The sequence below is a fragment of the Phascolarctos cinereus genome, unplaced genomic scaffold (assembly GCF_003287225.1).
Source record: "Phascolarctos cinereus isolate Bilbo 61053 unplaced genomic scaffold, phaCin_HiC Scaffold_3;HRSCAF=262, whole genome shotgun sequence".
Taxonomy (NCBI): Eukaryota; Metazoa; Chordata; class Mammalia; order Diprotodontia; family Phascolarctidae; genus Phascolarctos; species Phascolarctos cinereus.
This window is the reverse complement of record NW_027555736.1, coordinates 166,545,664-166,567,576: the sequence shown is the minus strand read 5'-3', so window position 1 is coordinate 166,567,576 and position 21,913 is coordinate 166,545,664. Positions and strand designations below refer to the sequence as shown.

The following is a 21,913-nucleotide window of genomic DNA, read 5'->3' as shown; positions in this document are numbered from 1 at the left end:
ACTGAAAAAAAATATGCTTCAGTCTGCATTCAGAGTCCATCAGTTCTTTATCTGGATATGCATAGCACTTTCCTTCCTGAGTCTTTTGTACTTATCTTGGATCATTGTGTCACTGAGAAGAGCTGAGTCATTCATAGTTGATCACCACACAGTGTTGCTGATACTGTGGACATTTTCCTGATTCTGCTCATTTCACTTTGCAACAGTTTGCACAATTCTTTCCAGGTTTTTCTGAAATCTGCCTGTTCATCATTTCTTATTGCACAATAGCATTCTATGATATTCATATACCACAGCTTGTTTAGCCTTTCCCCAACTGATGGGGCATCTCCTCAATTTCCAATATTTTGCCATCACAAAAAAGGCTACTGTAAATATTTTTGCACATGCAGGTCCCTTTCCCTTTTTTATGGTATCTTTGGAATACAGATCCAGTACTGGTATTGCTGGATCAAAAGGTATACAGAGCTTGGTTGCCCTTTGGGCATAGTTCCAAATTGCTCTGCAGAAGGGTTGGATCAGTTTCCAACTCCATCAACAGTGCATCAGTATCCCAATTTTCCCACATGCTATGCAACATTTATCATTTTCCTTCTTTGCCATATTAACCAATTTGACAGATGTAAGGCGGTATTCTCAGAGTTGTTTTAATGTGCATTTCTTTAATCAAAAGTCATTTAGAGCACATCTTCATATGCCTATAGATAGCTTTGATTTCTTCATCTGAAAACTGCCTGTTCATATCCTTTGACCATTTATCAATTGGGGAATGGCTTGTATTCTTATAAATTTGACTCAGCTCTCTATATATTTCAGAAATGAGACCGTTATTGGAGACATTTGCTGTAGATACTGTTTCCCAGCTTTCTGCTTTCCTTTTAATCTTTCTTGCATTGGTTTTGTTTGTACAAACGCTTTTTAATTTAATATAATCAAAATAATCTATTTTACATTTGTAATGCTTCTCCTCCCCATAATTCTATGGATAGACTATTCTGCTCTTCTAATTTGCTTATGGTGTCACCCTTTATGTCTCAATCGTGCACCCATTTTGACCTTATCTTGGTATACAGTGTGAGATGTTGGTCTACACCTACTTTGTGTCCTATTGTTTTCCAGTTTTCCCAGTTTTTGTCAAATGGTGAGTTCTTATCCCAAAAGCTGGGGTCTTTGGGTTTATCAAACAGTAGGTCATTATGGTCATTGATTACTGTGTTTTGTATACCTAATCTATTCCAGTGATTCATCACTTTGTTTCCTAGCCAGTACTAGACAGCTTTGATGATTACTGCTTTATAATATAGTTTGAGATCTGATAGGCCCCTTTCTTTTGAATTTTTTTTTTCATTAATTCCCTTGATGTTCTTGACCTTTTGTTCTTCCAGGTGAATTTTGTTATTTTTTTCTAGCTCTATAAAATAATTTTTTGGTATTTTGATTGATATGGCACTGAATCAATTTAAGCAGAATTGTCATTTTTATTATATTAGCTCAGCCTACCCATGAACAACTGATATTTTTCCAGTTGTTTAGATATGACTTTATTTGTGTAAAAAGTGTTTCATAATTGTTTTCATATAGTTTCCTGGGTTTATCTTGGCAAGTAGACTCCCAAGTATTTTATATTGTTTACAGTTATTTTAAATAGAATTTCTCTTTCTATCTCTAGGTGCTGGGCTTTACTGGTCATATAAAGAAATGCTGATGATTTATGTGGGATTATTTTATATCCTACAACTTTGCTAAAGTTGTTAATTATTTCAAGCTGTAGGGTTCTCCAAGTATATCATCATGTCATCTGCAAAGTTTGGTTTCCTCATTACCTATTCTAATTCCTTCAATTTCTTTTTCTTCTCTTATTGTTATAGCTACCATTTCAAGTATTATTTTGAATAGTGGTGATAATGGGCATCCTGATCTTATTGGGAAGGCTTCTAGCTTATCCTCATTACAGATGATGCTTGCTGATGGTTTTAGATAGATGCTACTTATTATTTTAAGGAATGCTCCCTTTATTCCTAAACTCTCTAGTGGTTTTAATAGGAATGGGTACATTATTTTGTCAAAAGTTTTTCAGCATCTATTGCGATAATGATATGATTTCTGTTGTGGTTTTCTTAAATTGATATGGTCAACTATATATTGATAGTTTTCTTAATACTGACCCAACCCGCATTCCTGATAGAAATCCCACCCAGGCATGTATATAATCTTTGGGGCTATATTGTCGTAATCTCCTTGCTAGCATTTTGTTCAAAATTTTTGCATCAATGCTCATTAAGGAAATTGGTCCACAATTTTTTTTCTATTTCAACTTAAAGAAATGGCTTATAGTTGGATATTCAATACTTCTAGAAATTTTGTCACTAAATAAAACACTGTAAAATGGTGGGAATAATAAATACTGTTCATGCTATACAAAGGTATTGTGAGCAGTAAAGGTATCAATGTAAAAGAGCTTTGAACATTTTAAAGCACCATACAAAAGTGTAAATTATCAGCATGTTTAATAACATTCTAAGCTTGGGGTCATCAGGACAAATATTAACATAGAAAAAATAGGAAAGAAGAGTTAAGGTAAGATGGGGGACAAAATGAATAAAAAACCAAAGATTCCTCAATAGATTGACTATGGTGACAAAAAAAAAAAGTTAAAAAAAAAAAGACAGAGGTTTCCAGTCTGGCTGACAGATTACAGTGCTACTGATAGCAAGGGAGACCTTGTCAGATAGATTTCTGGAAGTCTCTGAACAAAAAAATTACATCTTCTAACTGAAATTTATCACTTTCTTCAATTACCATAGTCAGGGGGCAGCTAGATGGCGCAGTGGATAGAGCACAGGTCTTGGTTTCAGGAGGACCTGAGTTCAAATCCAGCCTCAGACACATAATACTTACTAGCTGTGTGACCCTGGGCAAGTCACTTAAATCCCACTGCCTAGCCAAAAAAAAAAAAATTCAATTATCATAGTCAACAACAAACATTATTTCCAGGTTTCACCAGGCTACCAAAGAGGTTGATGACATATAAAAACGGTTAAGAACCCCTACCTTGATGTTGACACTACTCTACCCACTTTGGTTGTACTTGCTGGAAAGAGATTTGCAGTCTCTTCTAAAAGGTAAAGCTGGAGACCCTCAGCTATAAACAGCAAACAAACTGTTCAGTGAAAGAAAGTGAGAGAATTTACAGTGGGAGGAAAAAATCCCTAACACGGAAGCCACTGCCCACCTTTCTTATGACTTCAAGTAGGAAAAAAATATTTCTGCCCAGATAGACAAGGTCCTTGTTAAAAAAAGCTCATTGTCTTTGGAAAGTACCCGAAGCCTGAGAGCTTCCTCTGAAGGATTTCTAAGAGGCTGACTAAGATATATTGCTAATATATGACCTTATTTGAGGCCGACTGATGTTCAATTCTCTCTCACTTTTGCACTAAAAAGCCACAGTTCTGACTACAGAAGAATTATTTTTTTTTCCTGAGTTGACATGCATTGTCCCTTGCTCATCACTCAGCATATCTAATACACTAATTTTCGTAATACTGTGCTAGCTACAAGCTCTGACCCTTCATCTTTCTTGTTACACCTAAAGAAAAGAACTGTTTTCAGATATGTTCTCTAAAGATATGCAAAGTAAGTTTAACTTAGAAGCCAACTTCCTGTCTTAGAAGTTGTTGACTCCAGCTAGCCAACTCTGCCAGTTCATACTCTAGTAGTGATCCCCTTTACACAGAATCGTTGTCAAAGCACCAAGCTCAGGCCAAAGGGCAATCAGTGGATCTTACTTTGCACTCAGCAAGATCACACTAAATCCCTTAGGCACACTGCTGATGTCTTGAGTCACCCTTAAATAACATCCTCCAATGGAGAACTCACCGCTTTTCCTGGATTAAAGCTACTGCCCAATGGAGCAACCCCTTTGGAAAAAGGACTGCCATTATCCTCAATACTATCTGCCAATCTACCAATCACTGCCACTGATGGGCAGTCAATAAGAATTTATTAAGTGCCTACCATATGCTAAGCACTGGGGATACAAAGAGAGGCTCTCAAGAAGCTCACAGTCTAGTGGGTGGGAAAATATGCAAACAACTATACAAACTATCTTATCTATATACACAGAATAAATTGGAAATGACCAACAGAGGAAGAAAATCACTAGGATTAAAAAGGATCAGGAAAGGCTTCTTGCAGAAAGCCGAATTTTAGCTGGGACTTGAAAGCAAGTTCTTCAAGTCTACTGCTCTTTTGAATAGTTCAGTGTTGGAAATAGACATGATTTTTAATTAATAAAAATTATACTAAATAAAATATATTACCATCTACCCTGCGGCTGACCCCTCTTGCCCACTTTTCTTTCTGTATCCCCAGTGCTTAACACAGTGCTTGACACAAAATAAATGCATAATAAATGTTGGTTGTAGTTTTTTATTTACTCTATTCTTAGAATTGCCAGACTAGTTATCAGATTCTGCTAGGTTTCTTGAGGTTGAAGAACGGACTTACCATAGGTTCCAAGAAGACTTGTTTGGCTCATCACTACTCTTTTGTTGCTGACAGTCTCAGTCTCATTAAGCAAAGCAGTACACAGCTAGAGGGAGGAAAGGTACGAATAAAAAGTAAAAGTCATACTCTTCTAGATGTTTGTTAACCCTACTCATCCCCCACTGGTGCATTTCTATTCTTATCTCTAAGAAATGAAGGGGGTCTCATGCCCTAAAGGAAATTTGGATTATGTATGGTATATGAAGGAAGCTGAATTTATTTTCAGTCATGACCAGAAACTGGAATTCAGGTGTCCAGAAAGGGCAGCAAAAGCAATTACAGGCAGGAGAAGAGGGAGCATAACTGGAAAGCAAGATGTGGCAGTGTTCATGGTATTCAGGTATTAAATGAATACACCAATGGGCCTGGAAAGCCAAATTCATATATGGAGAAGGGGAAGTTCTATTGATAAGAACTGTTTCTTGTTACTCTAATCATTTCTTTGTTATCTCACACAGCATTAGGCACTTGCTAGAATAGCAATTTGATGATTTTCTTTTAAAAAAAAAAAACCCAGCCAAACAAACCTTTCAGTGAGGCCAATGAGCACGTATGATATCTCAAACACGTTCTTTATGTCCTCAAATTCTCTTATGCACAAAGACTCTTTCCTTTGTTCTTATGTTGATTCTTGTGATAGACCCTCTTTGTGGCTCATGGGATAACATGAGTGAAAGGTAATATAGAAGTACTGTGTTCACCATACAATCTGTCCAGAGAAAAGACCCTGTATTTCCCTGATTTTGTTGCTCTGGCACCTCCCCCCTGCAGAGCAAGCAAAAGCATAGCAGCCTCACAATGTGTTGGAGGCCTCCACATGAGAAGTCCATCGTCCTTTTTTCTTACTTGTTTCACATTCTCTATCTTGTTCTCACTAAGATATTGAAAACTTTCTTTACCTCATACCACAAATGTCCCACAGCAGGACATGCAGTTAAGAGTCTAGATGCTACATGTTTCTGTCTTTTTCTTCTTTTGGCAGATTCCAGGTATGTTTCATCATCTTTGGGCTCCTTGCAGGGCTGGCTCCTCAATGGATATTTTGTCATTATCTTGAGGCACAACTGTTACAGTGCTGCTCAGATTAAAAGCAATAGTACTATATTCTTGCAGTTCTACCCAAGTGACCACAGTTATTTTAAAATATGCCAAAATCCATCCCAAGTCTCCAAATGACCCTTTATACTTTCACAGTTTGGTCATGGGCATAGTATGCACAACTAACTCATTTTCTTTTTCTGAATCTGGGATTGCAGGAGACTCAATGATTCCTCTTTTAGATTTAATTAGGGGAAGTTAAAGGAGTACAGAAGGGACAAACGTGACGCTGCAGTTCTGGGTCTACGTGATTTCTCTGGGCAGGCTAGGGTGAAGTTTCTTCTTTTTCCCCCCGAAAAAACAATGAAAACCCTTTTCAGTTTATTTATTCCTCAACTATCAACTGATCATTCACTTTCTATCTAGGAATATTAGGGCCACAGTAGCAAAGATAGGATGCATAAGATAGAACATATTGCTGCATGGACCCCAACAGTGGTGTAAAAAATGAAAATGAAATTTAATGAAGCTAAATGTAAAGTCTTAATCTTGGGTTTAAAAAAAAATAAACTTCCCAAGAACAAGATGTTAAGCATGGCTAGACTTTGTTTAATGGAACTTTGCTAATTTACAAAACTCTTCAGATTTTGGTGAAGTAGAAGCTCAACCCGAGTCATCCCTCCAGATGATAATCTGAGATTATCACCCATATTTTTTGTATTCATTATACATGTTTTTAGTTATTTTTATGTTGTCTTCCCCATTAGAATGTAAGCTCGTTGGGGGCAGAGACTATTTTTTACCTTTCTTAGCATCCCCAGCACTTAGCACAAGAACACAGGATTCACCAGGGCTGAGTTTTCAGGACTAGAGAGTTGATAGGTCCACTTTCTGTGGTCATAGTCAGACCACATATAGGGTACTGTATTAAATTCTGAATGCCACACTTTAGACAGAATATTGATAAAAATGGAGAGTGTTCAGAGGACAGTAAGAATCTTAAGATCATGCCATAATTTCAACCTAATGAAATAAATATATTTAGCCTAGAGAAGACTAAGGGAGGCATTATAGCTGTCACAAAGTTTCTGAGGTTCTATTAGGTAGAAGAGAAATTAGGCTTGTTCTGCTTGACCAATGGACAGAACTTAGGAGCAGTGGAAAGAAGTTAAAAAGAGATAAATTTAGATTTGATTTAAAGAAAAACTTCCCAATAATTACCCTATGTCAATCTGGTGAAACAAATGGAACCCTTCTCAGAATGTTTTTCAAATGATGAGAGAAGTGATTATATTAACATAATAAAGATTGAGGTTTTTCTCCTTTCTATTTCCTCATTTAGGTCATTCAGTCCCTGTTGGTCATTCAGCCAGTCTCTGAAGGACAAGGTTAACAGATAAGATTGGCCAAATTTTCTAGGTACGTACTCTGTGATCTTGGGCTGGACCCTACCCCACTAAAAGGCCTTATTTCTGTTTAGAGTGAAATACAGCATCTAATCTAGGTGTATTCCAGCCCTAAAGCACTGAGCCCATGCCCCAACACCCCTCCATCACAGTCTAGGGGAAGTCAGCTCACAAAAGGAAATCAACCAGAGTGGTCTGGGTAGAAATGGATTCCTTTGTCCAGATTGCTAGAGGTGGCTGAGTCTCATGATCAAGTCACATTCTCAGCAGGAGAGCTAAGGACTTTTTATGTCTACCCCCTCATTTATTATTCAGCAATGAGGGCTGATTTTCACCTGTCAGAAGCACCTCCTTTTCCAAAGGTATTTGAGCATTCAGGGATCTACATGGTTTTGTAGAAACCACTGACCATCAATTTATTCTCAGCTAGACTAATTAACAAATTGATTATTAACTGCCCAGAAACTTTGTCTCTTAGGCTTTTCATTCAACTCAGAGCATATAATTTTAAAAAAGGTAGGGGGCTGCTAGGTGGCACAATGGATAGAGCACTGGCCCTGGAGTCAGGAGGACCTGAGTTCAAATCCAGTTTCAGACCAGACACTTGACACTTACTAGCTGTGTGACCCTGGGCATCTTATTTAACTCCAACTGCCTTGCCCCCCCCAAAAAAATTTTTTTTAAAGGTAATTACAGAAGAAACCAATTAAAATTAATGCAGTTAGCAAAATTTTACAAAAATAAGTGCACAGACCCCAAATTAAAAACTCCTAAATTAGATATATACCAAAATGAGGCAGCTAGTGGCACAGTGGATAGAGTGCTGGGCTTGGAGTCAGGAGGACCTGGGTTCAAATGTGGCCTCAGACACTTACTAGCTGTGTGACCCTGGGCAAGTCACTTAACCCTGTCTGCCTCAGCACCTCAACTATAAAATGAGCTGGAGAAAGAATTAGCAAACCACTTCAGTATCTTTACCAAGAAAACCCCAAATGGAGTCCACAAAGAGATGTACACAACTGAACAACAAAGTGGCATGGGCTGGCTCAGGATGTAGTGCTGATGAAGGGAGGCAGATCTCCCTTTACTGGAAATCATCAAATAGTGACTGGATGACCAAATGACAAGTGTCTTGTAGAGAAGATTTTTGTTGAGTATGGGTTGAATTAGGTAGCCCCTGAAGTCCTTTCCGATTCTGAAACTGATCATGTGAAAAATCAGTTGTTTTCTTTTTGCATAATAGAGTGGGAGTAAGAGAAAACATTAGTTTATCATAATCAAATCAATAAACCACTATTAGTATGAGCCATTCGTTGAGGCATGAGAATAGTTTGTTATATAAAAGCTCTGCAATGAGATACCTTTCTATTTTTTTGAAAATGAGATTTTAAAAGAAAATTATTTGTGTAAAATAAGGAAAACAGTAAATAACACGAAAAGGAGATTAATAGCTACATTTATATTCAAACTAATAATGTAATAATTGTTATTTTTAATGTATAGCTAAGATTACTTATTAGTTCATAGTATCACACAAACCCTCATACCACAAACTGGGCAAGTCACTTAACCCCAACTGCTCTCACTAAAAATAAAAAAAAGTTAATCAGATACAATAATTAAATAGAAAATCAATAAGAATGAGAGATTTAAATATTCCAATGCAGTAGAACTGTTATAAATCAAAATAAATCTAAGAAAGAATTTATAATATATTTGGTCAGAATGCTGAAGACTATAGATTGGATGAATATATAAAGAAAAATTAAAATAGGATATACTTTCTTTTTTAAATAGACAAGGAACTTCTGTAGGTTTCAATGTTATTTTTCTTATTCTACATGTGAAGACACTGCAGCTCATTCAGGTTAAGTGAGTAGGTCAAGGCCATAAATAGCTTGTGAGCACCACAGCAAGGATAGGAATGCAGGTCTTAAGACTCCATGATCAGTGATCTTTCTTTTGTACTTTAAACATTCTTGAATTGATTGTCTTTCAATCCTATTATTTAGACTGAAAGTCTTGGTTTAAAGTTTGCTTCCAACACTAGCTGCATGACCCTATTCAAGGTATTTAAACTTCAGAAGAGGCCATTTACTTATCTGTACAATAAGAATAACTATACTTTAGCTTATTACCCAACAGAGCTGTTAACAGCAAAGAGCTTTGCAAAAATCTGAAGCACTAATGGAAAAAAAAAAAGATAGGGCATGTTTATAAAACTTGATCAAATCCTAGGACACAAATAAATTACTTATGAATGTATAAAATCACGCACTGGAAACAATTCCTTTATGGATTAAAACTGCATTGTAAGGAAAATATGATAGAAAAATACAAACCTTTATAAAATTTTTAAAATGACTTATTTAATGAATTTTAGACAAAAGAACAAGTTCATTTTTCTTGATGGACTATTCAAAGCGTCATTGATATGGTTATTTCCTTTATTAGTACAGATCATAACACAGCCTTGCTTTCCCACTGTGATATTTCTCATCCATGTTCTCACAAAAATCCTACACAGAGCATCAACCCATTGTACTATAAGGCCCTTTCTAAGTCTTTTTTTAACAACATTTCCCTGTGCTACAGAGCAATCAGACTATCAACTTATTATACTTTGCCTTCTTTTGAAAATAATAAATTCTATGAAATAGAACAAACAATAAGAAATACACCATGTCAAAATATATAGCAATTCAGCCAAAACAATACTGAGAACCAACATTATATTCCTGAACACCTACATTAACAAGGGAGAAAAACAGAAAATAAAATTCCTGGTTTAATAGATTCGAGCAGTGGTGTCAAACTCAAATAGAAAACTGCATATTGATTTAGAAAACCTCAAATTAATATTATTTATGTTGTATTATATTTTTACTTATTTTGTTAAACGTTTCCCAATTATATTTTAATCTGATTCAGGCAGCCTTGTAGCAAATTTAATACCTCTGGCTACAGCAAAAGCAAGCCAAAATCAGGAAGGGAAGTCATTAAAATAAGTCAATAAAATATAAGCAAATTAACTTGGTACATAAAATAAAGATCCAGTGCTTTTGAAACAACCAACAGAATTGCTAAAACATTCACAAATGTAATCACGTAGGATGCATATGAAAAAACAAATTACCAAAAAAAAAGGGGAGGGGAGATGTGAAACAAACAAATAAAAGACCAGATTCTGATAAATGTAGCTATGTAATGAAAGCTTGCATTTATATAGCTCTTTAAAGATAGTTATTTATTCCCCTTGATCCTCACAACAACCCTGTTGAGGAAAAGGAGACAGAGGTTAAGTAAATTTTCTTGGGTCACAGATAGTGTCTGAGGCGGAATCTGAACTCAAGTTTTCCTGACTCTAAGTGCAGCATTTTATCCACTGCGCCACTAGCTACCTTCAAAACTAAGCTTATGACATGAACTACACATAGGTACATATTACACATGTATGTCCCATCTACCCCCAACACCTGCTAAAATGCTTTCTGTGCTATGCTTAGCTCTTAAAGACAATGCCAGAAGATAACATTTCTAGTAGACCCTACCAAGCTAGAAAGATTTTGAATATAGGCTCAAAGATAGACTTATCTATTGTTCAAGAACTGCTGTTTCAGTCGTGTCCAACTCTTCATGACCCCACTTGGGGTTTTCTTAACAAAGATACTGAAGTGGTTTGCCATTTCCTTCTCCAGTTCATTTTACAGATAAGGAAACTGAGGCAAACGGGATTAAATGACTTGCCTATGATCACACAGCTACTAAATATCTGGAGACAGCTTTGAAATCAGGATGATAAGGCTTCATAACTCCAGGCCTGGCATTCTATCCACTGTGCCACCTAGCTGCCCCCCAAAGGACCACACTGAGTAAAAAGTGCCTACCTAGTTGCCAGGTTACCTGCAGGGTGATTCTTTTCTTCCTCCCTTCATTCCTTCTTTCTCTCAAACTACAACAACTCTCAAAGACCATCTACTAAGTGACAGGGGTTGTAATTTGAATTGGTTGAGTAAGTACTCATAGTAATGAAATCACAGATTCCTGAAATGTTTAAGTAAACCTTTTAGGTCCCACTTGCTCATCATTGTTATGGGCTCTATTTAAAATTTTTCTATGGTAACTTATCTTACCTCTCCAACTTATTTGTCCTCTTTCATCCCCCCAAAACTGCAACCATATGAAGCCAATTCAAGTCAAATATACTCAGTGGCTCACCATTCTAATACAAAGCAATGAAAAAATGGTAAACAAATATTTGGAGACAGAAATGAATAACAAAGTAACAAAAAGTATCAGCCATGTTCCCACATATGTATGTATCCTTTCACTTCACCTGCAGAGTGGTTTGGAAAATGATTTCCTCAGAGGCTCATAAGTAAACAGTCTGGCTTAGTGACTCCTTAAATCTTGGACAGATCATGAACAGAAGCCTTCAGTGAACATGCTCCACACCCACAAGCCGCACACTGTCTATTTCAGTGTGGCTCCTAGTCACTCTGGCTGATGCTGTCCTAGATCTTCCTGATATGTACAAACAGGAACTAAAAGCAAAAGCAAAAGAAACTCCTCAACCATTTCACTGAAAAAAATAATGGTGAAAGTTATCTTGGTGCCACCTCCAATCCCTACACACAATGTCTCTCCCTTGGTTCATTACACTGAGCCCTGCTTAGCTTTCCTTTTTTGAGGCTGTGTACAAGGTTATTAAGAGTAGCAACATTCATCAAAACTGAATTAACAATATTACCTAAATTATTTTAGCTAAAACAAACAAAATACTAGTTGGCCACTTCACAGAATTTGATGGTGATAAAATTTAAACATAAGAGTAAGTGAACAAGAATGACTGAGGAGGGGGAAGAAGAACGACTTGAATTGCTGGATATAAAATCATATTAAGAAGTAATTATTAAAGTTACACATATTAAATCAAAATAGAAAAACATAACAATAGAACAAATATAACTCAGAATTAGAACAAAAGGCAAAGAAAGACTAGCCTTGGATAAATTTAAGATCACAAAACACTTAGGAAATATATTAATCAATAAAAACTGTTAAGAAAATTGGATAGCCATATGGCAAAAACTGAGATTAGATCTACATCTCACACCATTTGTACTTACAATAAATTCCATACGGACCCATCATCCAAAGCTGTTTCCTTTTAAGTCTTAATAAGATTAAATAAATAAGTAAATAAATAAATAAGATTAAAGAAAATTCTAAAGATGAAAGATATTCTAATCCAGTAAACAGAAAAAATTATAGGAGGAAAAGAAGTCAGATTTAGTGATATAAAATTTTTTTTTCCTACAAAAAAAGCAATGAATCAAGGAAAAATGGGAAATAAACAGATTGGGGATTTAAAAATAAAAGATTCTGGTAACAATTTGATAATGCAACTACATAACAGACAAAAATTTCTAGAAGATACAGATCCCAATAGATAAGTGCTTAAAGTATGAACAAGCAATTTTCTAAAGAAAAAACACAAATTATCAATAAATAGCTGAAGCATTTTCAAACGCCCTAATGAGAAGTGTAAATCAAAGCAATTCTGAGATATTACATTATGCCCTGTAAACTAGCAATGATAGCTGAAAATGATAAAAATTAAGTGAACTCTAGGACATTACATAGCTGGTAAAAGTACGAACTGGTGTAACCTTTTTGAACAGCAATAGGGCATTAAACAATAAGCAACAAAACTATTCCTACCTACACGGTAATCATACTGTATTAGGAATATACACCAACTAGGTTAGTGGGAAAAAATTAATCTACACAAAAAAATCACTTTTATTCATAACAGCAAAAAAATGGAAACATCCTATGTGTTCAATGACTGGAGACTGGCTAAACAAATTGTAGAATATGAATAGATTTCTGTAATCACAGCAAATGACAAATACAGAAGAACATGAATAAATATAGTAAAGCAAATATGATGCAAAATAAAAAGAACATAGTAATAACAATGCTTATGTTAACAACTATTCCAAATAAAAACAATGACAGCAAGAAACACCTCTAAAAATAAAATGAGACTTCAGATTTTAATACTATCTTGAAAAAAATCAATATATACATTTAAAGCCAAAAGTAAATAAATTTATGTCAAAATGCATGATTGATTTTTATTTTTTTGTCTATCTTAACTGTTTGATGGTTATTAAATTAAAGATAAACTTAAAAATAAAGCTTCAGAAAGCACCCTCTATTTTTGTGATCTGGAACACTGCAGTTGCTAGAATGCAATGAAAGAAAGAAATGATTTCTGAATACCTTACCAAGATGGGGGTCAGCAGCAGAGTGGAAAGGAGGCAATGAGCACTTGAGTGTGGCACACCTCTAAAAACCAAGAAGATCGGCTGCCTCCAGCTGGGATTCAGTCAACAAAGAACTCAACAAACATTTACCTACTTTGTACCTACTTTGTACAAGGCACATACAAGTCTGGGAGGTTATAAAGTAAGGAGAGATGAAAGGGGTTCGTTAAAGCTCAGTTCTCAGAGTTGGGGCCCTGGACAGTGAGTCTTTGACAGTGATGCCTTAAGAAGCCCAGGGGAATGACCCTACTCTTATCATCAAACGCTTCCCCCCCCCTCATTGTTTAAGAAGCTACTCAACACAGGTTAGGAGAGTGAACCTTCTCACAGGTCCCTTCCTCCAGGAAGGCTCCCCTGATCCCACCAACTAGACGTCATCTCTCTTTTCTGGTCACCTCAAAGGCTACACTATTACCATTTATTAGGCTGCCCTGTAGTTATAAGCTCTCAGAGGGCGGCCCAATGGCCAGGCTGGGTGTGCTTCAAGGTCCATCCTGTTCTTGGGTCAGTGGTTGTGGAATAAATAACAGAAGGAATGGAGAAATCAATCAATAAACGTTTGCTCCAGGCCGACTATCATTAACCTCAGCGTCCAGAGTCTGGATACCACGGGAATGGCACGTGTTCGTCATGGCACCTAGATTTCGTTCCTTTCTCCGTGAAGGGGGGAGGGGGGGACACTGGGACCCCTAGGAAAGAGTCCCCCTCCCATCTCTTCCCTCCCCTCCTCTAGTCTCTTACCTCAAATGGGGGTGGAAGGGGCAAAAGGGGCGGTATTTCAAAGGCTCTCGAGGCTGAGAGGCTGCTCTGCAAATGCTGCCCTCATGGCTCCAAGCGGAATGTGTCTCCAGATCAGGAAGATCTTGGGAAAACCAACATCAGATTCCCAATCCATCCCCCCCTCCCCCCAAAAAAGACACAGGCAACAGATACCCAAAGAACTTCTGTACAGCCTTTTGGCAGACTGAAGCGAAAGCAAACAGGTGCAGCTGGTCTCTAGGCTTCTCCTTTCACAGGATAGGCTGTCTCTGCCCTTGACCCGCCCCTTCCTCTTACCACATCCACGTGATTGGCTACCTCTGCCTTAGGCCCACCCCTTCCTCTTGCCTCACCCCTACGTGATAAGGCTGGATCTGCCCTAGATGTGCTTCTTTCCTCCTGACTTCCCCACCCCTTCTCCCTTTCTTGGAATCATCCACTGGGGAGCCTCCCATGCTGAAATCTTCCGCTCTAGAAAGTTCCATCCTTTCTGTCATGCTACTCTCATTCCCACTTACTGCGACATTAAAGATCCTGCCCTCCTTATTATCCCAAAAACTTGGCCTGCTTCATTACAGTCCCACGTGGGGAACTGCTTCAGATCTCTTTAAGTGTGTGCAGTGACCGTGTTGCGGTGTGAGAGGTTGAGAGGTTGTGACCCCTCAAAGACCAGAATACAGGACAAATCCTCTGGAATGAATTCACAGACTCAAGCATTCTTTAATTCAAGGTAGCAAAGATTTATTGTTACGCTTTCAGCGGGCAAGGATTCTTAAAGGATCCTGCAAGAGACTGAGAATGCAGCTAGGGTTTATATGGAAAAGAGCATGGCAAAGAAATGCCAGGGACACTGATGAGGTAATCCAAAGGTGCAGGTGTCTTTGGGGGCAATAATGGGAAAGTACAGGGAGTATACTGGACAGGGAGGGAGATGACAGAGGTATGGATCTTTGGAGTCTGGCAGGAGGAAAAGTCCTTGGGCTGGCTAAGGACAAAACTCCTTGGGCTGTGCAAGGCACCCCTCTCCCTCTGTCTTGATGAGAGAATGTTCTGCAACAAGGGAAAGCTTTCTTGCGATACAGGAACTACTAAGGAATTGGGAGGTTTCCAGAGACATGATCTGAGGGCTAGGGCCTGAGCAGTCCAGCTCTGTATAGCTGTACCAGGGAGAGAGATAAGGGTTGTGCTGAGGCCCATGCATGAATAATTGCTAGGCATAGTGTCCTTAGGCTGGGGAGAAACTGTCAGGGATAGTGTTTCTGAGACTAGGGAGAAATTGGGGTACAAGTACAAGCACAAGCACCCAAGTACCCCATCAACAGTGGCTGCCCTCATTGGTACCTTAGAGGTATCAGATACTTAGAGATGAACCCAATAAGAGATGGAGGGGTGTCAGCTTGCTGCTCTAGTTTTGGGAGGTCCCTGTGATGTGTACTATTTGGTTCGATAACAATAGGCCTCCATAGAGAGTAATGCTTGACTTGGGAATCCTGAGAACCTGTGTTCAAATCCTGCTCTGATAGTAGTGTGTGACTTAACCTCTCAGCCTCAGTTTCCTTATCTGTAAAATAGGGATGATAATAATAGCACCTACCTCCTAAGGTGGTTGGGCCAGCTACCTGCCACTGTTTGTGGAGTGCAATGCCTGTAGTCAGGAAAATTCATCTTCCTGAGTTCAAATTTGGCCTTAGACACTTACTAGCTGTGTGACCCTGGGCAAGTCACTTAAACCAGTTTTCCTCAGTTTCCTCATCTGGAAAATAAGCTGGAAAAGGAAATGGCAAACGACTCCAGTATCTTTGCCAAGAAAATCCCAAATAGAGTCTTGACATGACTGAACAACAAAAACCCAAGATCATTTTGAGAAGCAAATGAAATATATATGTATAGCACTTTGCAAACCTTGAAAAGTTATATAAATGGTAGCTATTGTAAATGATGATATCACTTCTGCCTCTTCTTCCGTTGATTTTACCCAGGTGTGCTCCAATATGCTTTTCAACTTTGGTTTCTATGTTTCCTCCCTTCTCCGCTCTACCACCCCTCCACCCAACACACACACACACACACACACACACATGCACACACACACACACACACACACACACACACACATTCACTTGTTTCTTTTTTATTTCTTATACTCTGTCAGGTATTTCAGGCAGGAGCCACATTCTTAAGGACATCTATTAATTTAAAAAAAATTGCCTCCCTGAAATAAGATTTCCTGTTCGTCTTGCTTGTAACATATCATGCATTCATGTGCAGACATTTGTGGTTTTCATTACAGGCCGCTTCCTTGGATTTTTGTCTCTTGTGAACTTCTGACTTTTTTAACCACCATTCTTCCTAAATTGTAGTTTCTCTTTCTATCTAGCCTGTTAGATATACAGAGGCAATTTTCTTCCTCCCTTTTTCTTTTTCATATACAAGTTCTTTTGATTTGATTTGCAAGATACCAGGCAATCCTTTTTTAACCAACTCTTCTTACTTACCACATTGCCTGGGCACAAAGTAGGTACTTAATAAATGTTTGTTGCCTTGAATTGTAAGGTGCACTCCAGCTTGGCCAGGAGTTAGTATGCTCCCCCCCCAAAAAAAAAGTAAGAAGGTTAATAAGGTGTACTTGATGAGTTCCTGTCACCTTACTCTGATAAATTAAATTCTTTGGTACTGAAAGAATGAGACCAGGTGATTTCAGTGTTTATTGATTAATCAATAAACTATCTGTAATTTTTGAAAAATCATAGCAAAGGAAAAAGGAGAAGTTCTGTAGGATTGAAGAAATTCAAATGTTGTCCCAATTTTAATAAAAAAGGAGAATGGAGCTGAAAGTCAATGGACTTGATTCCTAGCAGAATTCTAGAGCACATGCAAAAGTGAATGTCCAGGAGAAGAAGCAGTGATTACAAAAAAGCCAGCATGACTTCATTAAGAAGAAGTCTTATCAGACTAACTTTACTTTTTTTTGACAGGTTTAGTTAAGTGTAGATCAGGGGATTGTTGTGAATATAGCTTATCCAGATTTTAGCTTGCTGTCCCCCAAGCACTGAATTACATATGTTATTATTATTGTTATTATGGCAATGATTACTATTATTACCATTATCTCTGAAAGTTCCTTTTACTCAGGCACAGTGAGTAGCTTTATTCAATGCCACTTTCTGTCAATTCATTCTATCTGGCTTGTCAGTCCACATTTGAAATATGAATTTCAATCAGATTTATCCTAAGCTTGTATTAAAACAAGACACTAGAATTCTCCTTTGAAGCTTGTGTATTGAATGGATATACCAGTGCTTATGATGCTGCTCATTGGATGTGAAAAATGACAGGTAAAAATTTATGAGGGATTGTACATTCTGAAATATGATATAAAATGTGTAGGAATGGGAATTCTAGTTCTTGCAATGGTTCTCAAGCATTTCTTGTGTCTTCTGTTCCATTCGGTCAACTGTGTGACTGTAAAGAAGTTTTGTTAGCAATATCTTTTACAAAAATCTGTGTTTCTTTCTCATACTTTCTTAATTGTTACTTCTACCTGATGTAACACACAGGGGTGGGGGAAGGCAGTGATGTTAAAGTGCAAATATGATTCTGCCATAGTCATTTAGTTTGTTATAGAAATATCAACAGACCTTTTCTACTTTTTTTCATGTTTTATTTCCTTTGTCTTCCTTAATTAAATGCACTTGGACAATCTGACAGCAATTTCATGACAAACTTTATGAAAACATTTTTTCCCCCTCAATAGATATTGTAGACGCAAAATCAGCAGAAGCAGAGTGGTGGGGAAAGTACAGAGGATGCCAAAAATTATCATTTTAGATCACTTGCAACCTCTGTTTGACTATTGGAACCCTAAATGTGATGTCCTTATCCAATGGCCAATGAGGAAACACATTGCTAGAAGAGGTAAATCACATCAATCTAACATTCTTCATTTACTTGACCCTGAAGAAAGAAGGAAGTTATAATGAGATAGATAGCTTTCTCAAGGATATTCCTTGGAGTTGGGAGCTGGAATTTTATTATGTGCCCAGAGACAACAAGAACATTTCATGAAGTATTTGGTCATTACAGATTTCAATACTATTATATGTTGTGTTTGTCTTTAGTCCTTCAGGAGGACCATGACATCAGGGAGATGATACCATGACTTGCAATTGACTTTGATTTGAGTGAGGGAGGGCTGTGCAAGGTCACCAGCTTTATTTTCTCCTCCAGAGCCATCTGGGTCCAATGGCCAGATACTCATCAGGACGACTAGAGATGACTCAGGATGCAATGGGAGACCTTGGCCCTTTTAAGCTAAAGTCTTTTCAGGTTCTCACTTTAGGTGAGGTAATTCCCATCAGTAAATAGGCCTCTTTAAGAAGTGAGTCAAGGGAGGGGCAGAGCCAAGATAGAGGAGTGAAAGCAGTGACTGGCTTGAGCTCTTCCCCCAACCCCTCCAAATACCTGTAAAAAATGGCTCTAAACAAATTCTAGAGCAGCAGAACCCACAAAAAGACAGAGTGAAACAAATTTCTAGTCTAAGACAACTTGGATGGTTGATTAGAAAAGTCTATAGCACTGGGCTGGGAGAGAAATGCAGTTCAGCGTGAGCAGGTGCACAGGGAAAGATCAGGCCTCAGTGAACCTGGAGCAGCCCTCATAGGACTGAAGGACAGGCAGCTGTGGCAGTTTCCAGACTTCTCAATCCGTGAACTGGAGACAACTTAGAAGGTCAGTAGGAAAAGTCTGTGACCGAGGTGAGAGAGAAGCTCCGTCCCAGCCCCAGTCCTGGTGCAGCCTGTGTGATTAAGGAAGAAAAATGTGGTTCAGGTTCGCTCCTACAGTAAGACACACTCCTAGAGAAAGAAGTGAAGGTAGCTTTAATTAAGATTATAATATAGGTATAGAAAAGGTAGATTTACAGCAACATACAATTAGCAATACGACTATAGTCAGGCTAAGAATATGAAGGATAGCAATAATATAAGAAAACCTTACCAATTCAGGGAAGCACCAACATCTGAAGTCCAAGCTGGGGATTCCCGGGGTACAGCTTTCAGGGCCCCATTGGGAAAGTCCCAGGCAGAGCGTCCTCTCCATGGGTGAGAATTCAAAGATGGCTTTCCCAAGTAGGATTTAAATAGGGCCTCTACCAAAAAGAAGGCCCTGTGCCAGAGGTGTCCATGATTCTAGTAGATGTTTTCACTTGGTCCAGGAACGCAAGCAAAACATCCTAGAATATTAATTAACTTGTTATGTTCTGATGAACTGGTCAGGTTCCCAGAGCACATCTTTTCCTGACAACTGGCTAACTTCTCAGGTCAACATAGATAACCACACTCGGGCTTATAGCCCAATGTTTAGAGTCATACAGGGGACATGGAAGATCTTTCCTTATAAGATTTATCAATCACAGCCCTGGGGTGGTGGCTGTTTCCAGAGCTTCTGGCCCACAGACTGAAGGGGATTTGAGTGGGATTGCAGGGATTTCTTTGCTGGTGCTGAGGCAGGATTCTCTTGCTTTGCCCGTGCTTGTATCTGCGTCACAGTTCTGGGTGGTGGTCCTGGGGCAAGGAGGAATGCTGGCATGGTGCAGCGTGTAGTGGTGGTGCAGGAGGAATCCCCCTCACAGTTCCAAGGCAGAAAAGAATGCTTGTGGTCAATCACAGACTAGAGCACAGGCCAGGAAAGGAGTAAACACCTCACCCTTGATCATAGCACCTTGGTAGAACTGAAAACTTACAGGTCCCTAGAAGTATCTCTGAAAACAGCTGTACAAAACCCCCAAAGCTTGGGACAATACATTCTCCACATTGGAAGCAGACTCTTACCTTAATAAAGAGTTTAAAACTCAAGTAATTGGCTGAGATCATGAGCAAACTGCACCAAAAAAGTCAGACCATAGAATCTCCTTTGGTGACAAAGAAGATCAAAACATACAACCAGAAGAAGACAACAATGTCAAAGCTCCTACATCCAAAGCCTCCAAGAAAAATATGAATCAGTCCCAGGTCATGGAAGAGCTCAAAAAGGATTTTGAGAAGCAAGAAGTAGAGGAAAAACTGGGAAGAGAAATAAGAGTGATGCAAGAAAATCATGAAAAAGAAGCCAACAGCTTGCTAATGGAGACCCAAAAAAATACTGAAGAAAATAACACCTTAAAAAATAGCTTAGGGGCAGCTAGGTGGTGCAGTGGATAGAGCACTGGTCCTGGATTAAGGAGGACCTGAGTTCAAATCTGGCCTCAGACACATAACACTTATTAGCTGTGTGGCTCTAAGCAAGTCACTTAACCCCAATTGCCTCACAAAAAAAAAATACACACACACACACACACACACACACACACACACACACACACACACACACACATATAGCCTAACCCAAATGGCAAAAGAGGTCCAAAAATCCAATGAGGAGAAGAATGCCTTAAAAAGCAGAATTGGCCAAATGGAAAAGGAAGTTCAAAAGCTCACTGAAGAAAATACTTCCTTAAAAATTGGAATGGAGCAATTGGAAGCTAGTGATTTTATGAGAAATCAAGACATTGTAAAACAAAACCAAAAGAATGAAAAAATAGTAGGCAATGTGAAATATCTCATTGGAAAAATAACTGACCAGGAAAATAGATCCAGGAGAGATAATTTAGAAATTATTGCACTATCTGAAAGCCATGATCAAAAAAAGATCCAAGACATTATCTTTCAAGAAATTATCAAGGAAAACTGCCCTGATATTGTAAAACCAGAGGGCAAAATAGAAATGGAAAGAATCTACCAATCACCTCCTGAAAGAGATCCCCAAAGGAAAACTCCTAGGAATATTGTAGCCAAATTCCAGAGTTCTCGGGTCAAGGAGAAAATATTTCAAACAGCCAGAAAGAAACAATTCAAGAATTGTGGAAATACAATCAGGATAACACAAGATTTAGCAGCTTCTACATTAAGGAACCAGAGGGCTTAGAATATAATATTCCGGAGGGCAAAGGAAATACGATTATAGCCAAGAATCACCTACCCAGCAAAACTGAGTATAATCCTTCAAGGGAAAAAATAGACATTCAGTGAAATAGAGGACTTTCAAGCATTCTTGATGAAAAGACCAGAGCTGAATAGAAAATTTGACTTTCAAATACAAGACTCAAGAGAAGTATGAAGAGGTAAACAGGAAAGAGAAATCATAAGGGACCTAATTAAGGTTGAACTGTTTACGTTCCTTTTTTTTTTTTTGGCTAGGCGATGGTGTTAAGTGACTTGCCCAGGGTCACACAGCTAGTAAGTGTCTGAGGCCACATTTGAACCCAGGTCCTCCTGACTCCAAGCCCAGCACTCTATCCACTGTGCCACTAGCTGCCTCATTTTGGTATATATCTAATTTAGGAGTTTTTAATTTGGGGTCTGTGCACTTATTTTTGTAAAATTTTGCTAACTGCATTAATTTTAATTGGTTTCTTCTGTAATTACCTTTAAAAAAAATTTTTTTGGGGGGGGCAAGGCAGTTGGAGTTAAATAAGATGCCCAGGGTCACACAGCTAGTAAGTGTCAAGTGTCTGGTCTGAAACTGGATTTGAACTCAGGTCCTCCTGACTCCAGGGCCAGTGCTCTATCCATTGTGCCACCTAGCAGCCCCCTACCTTTTTTAAAATTATATGCTCTGAGTTGAATGAAAAGCCTAAGAGACAAAGTTTCTGGGCAGTTAATAATCAATTTGTTAATTAGTCTAGCTGAGAATAAATTGATGGTCAGTGGTTTCTACAAAACCATGTAGATCCCTGAATGCTCAAATACCTTTGGAAAAGGAGGTGCTTCTGACAGGTGAAAATCAGCCCTCATT

At 38.2% G+C, this 21,913-nt stretch overlaps 1 long non-coding RNA gene across 7 annotated transcripts in view; it reads right to left on the bottom strand.

Moving 5' to 3' along the window:
- The window catches only part of LOC110199847 (uncharacterized), a 50,012-nt gene extending 35,707 nt beyond the window's left edge, over positions 1-14,305 (bottom strand). For 3 of the 7 annotated variants that reach the window (XR_002322071.1, XR_013485364.1, XR_002322117.1), the window contains exons 1-2: positions 14,066-14,305; positions 4,507-4,591 (exon numbers count right to left, since the gene is read on the bottom strand). This is a non-coding gene — a long non-coding RNA (uncharacterized LOC110199847). Of the gene's footprint in view, positions 1-4,506; positions 4,592-5,072; positions 5,306-7,967; positions 8,627-11,325; positions 11,912-14,065 lie in introns of those variants that run through there. The other 4 variants (XR_013485366.1, XR_013485368.1, XR_013485365.1 and 1 more) reach the window with 4 other exon arrangements.
- Between the last annotated feature and the right edge of the window lie 7,608 nt (positions 14,306-21,913).